This window comes from Mus pahari, chromosome 16 (genome assembly GCF_900095145.1).
Source record: "Mus pahari chromosome 16, PAHARI_EIJ_v1.1, whole genome shotgun sequence".
NCBI lineage: Eukaryota > Metazoa > Chordata > Mammalia > Rodentia > Muridae > Mus > Mus pahari.
Window position 1 is genome coordinate 26,271,372 of NC_034605.1, and position 2,246 is coordinate 26,273,617.

The following is a 2,246-nucleotide window of genomic DNA, read 5'->3' on the forward strand; positions in this document are numbered from 1 at the left end:
TTAAGTTTCATTTTCCTTTGTGAGCGTTCTTTTTCCTGTGGTGTTCTTCACTGTACCTTTTGTACTTGAGCTTCAATGTTGAGTAGCCATCTGACCAAGCCAACTCAGTCAGTTAACAGGGTCTCATGGGAGGGAGTAAGGATTGAAAAAGACAATTAGACAATATTATAACATGACTCCAGCAAATGAGTCATGGACTGGGTTTCAGAAAAGCAATGAGTCACCTTTTATTTTTTTCCTAGTCTGCTTTTATATCAATCTAGGTACATCCAAAAGCATGGTCAGTTCTTAGATCAAAGACAAAGTAATTAAGCAAGGCAATTAGCAAAGAGATCATTCCTGATCATAATCAAGCAAAGCAGTAAACAAAGCTGTTTCTAGGGCTTATCAGGATGATCAAGATAAATGGAATGCCACACATTCCTATGCTGAGTTTACCTTGAGCTTTGTATAAGCCCAAATGTGAATATTCTTGTCTGAGCCTACTTTATTCTATGAGCACAGTGACAAATGCTTGCCAAATTTTGAGAAGTGGCCCCAAAAGCTCTTCACACCACCTATCAGACTCTGAAAGATGACATCATGACAAGTCATGAAAGAAAAGAAAAGCCACTTGAGGGTATGTCTGGATGGTAGCCTATAGCAGTAGCCAGTGAATGTTGCAGCTTCAATCCTGTTCATGCCACCAACTGCTTTGATGTAGGAGAGCAAGTTGGAGCTTAGGAGAACATTAACAATCCAGAAGACATGGATAAATGGAAGAACTTGGCATGCTGCCTATGGTTTGAATTTTGTCCAAAAGGTGATCTTGGGACTAATAGTGATAGCCTGGACCATGCTGAGAAGACAGGTGGTGCAGATGGAATGGCTCTGTGCCACCATTACCAGAAAAAAACCACAGCTTTACAGCCAATATCACCTAGGAAGTTTCTGAAATAGAAAACACTGTGGCTATATCTTTGATCCCTGTACTACAATATAATGATCATATTAGAAAATGTTAAGTGGATGAGAATAAGGTCAACAGGCTTTTTCTCAGTCCACAAGGCAGACGTGTTCACATATCTTACAAACATTAGGATATTCCCCAAAATTCCAGGTCCAGTAAGAAAAAGGAATATTATTGTGTGGATTCCAATTCATCTTCTGAAGTCATGCACAGCACCAGGAAAAGTCAATTGAGAGATACATGTGAGATTTTCTGTCTATTCTGATAAAAATGTTTATCACAAGTACATAAATGCATAGGGATTTTCCCTCATCATTTCTTTGTTTTTCTGGTTTTTCTGTTTTTTGCCCTCATGCAAATGATGATAGCTATAATCAGGTCACAAACTCCAGTTTTCCTGCTCTTGTGGTAGGTGAGTAATCTGCTTTCATTGCCCAGTGGCGGTGTTGTGAGCTCCTTGCTACCCACTGCAATGTTCTGGATTGCTGAATGAAAGAAATACACACATAGGCTTTTATTTAATATGCTTTAAACAGCTCAATGGCTGGAACACTCCCAAACTTCCATGTTGCTAATGCTACCCCTTTGATACTCCTCTGAGTTATCACTTTCTAAAATCTACATTCTATCCTTACTACCCTAGACCCAATGGGACAGGGGGTCTTGGGAAAGCTCTTCCCCTGCTCTTACATGATATGTACTCTGTCTGCTGAAGCTCTCAAGCCTGCATCTTATTCCTTTCCTGGCATGGCAATCCTGTTTTCTCCTCTTGGTCCCCTTGTCCATGAATACTAAAGTTCTGCCTCTGTCTCTCTGCCCAGCCATTGGCTGCTGGTGATTTTATTTACCAATTGAAATCAACAGGGGTCTGGGACCCTCAGCGTCTTACATGTGGTATTCTAATCCAATTTAGGGAATCCCAATAACATAGTGCATATTTTAGGCCAAATCCACAGTTCCCTATTTTCAACCATTAAAAAGGCGTTTTCTTTCAAATATATAACAAACATACTTATAACAGTAATGTAAATTATAAGGTATGATATATACTAATAATGTCCACTCCATCAATTTTGTCAATTTAGGTCCATTACTCTAGCATGAATTCTAACTTAGAGTTTACAATTCTTTTTTTTTTTTAACTTTTTTTCTGTGATATTTTCTTTATTTACATTTCAAATGCCATCCCAAAAGTTCCCTATACACTCCCCCCTGCCCTGCTCCCCTACCAACCCACTCCCACTTCTTGACCCTGGCATTCCCCTTGTACTGGGGCATATAAAGTTTGCAAGACCTA

General features: G+C 39.4%; 1 pseudogene; it reads right to left on the minus strand.

The window, feature by feature from the left end:
- Positions 1 to 492: 492 nt before the first annotated feature.
- On the minus strand, positions 493 to 1,143 carry LOC110334289 (annotated as a pseudogene).
- Positions 1,144 to 2,246: the final 1,103 nt, after the last annotated feature.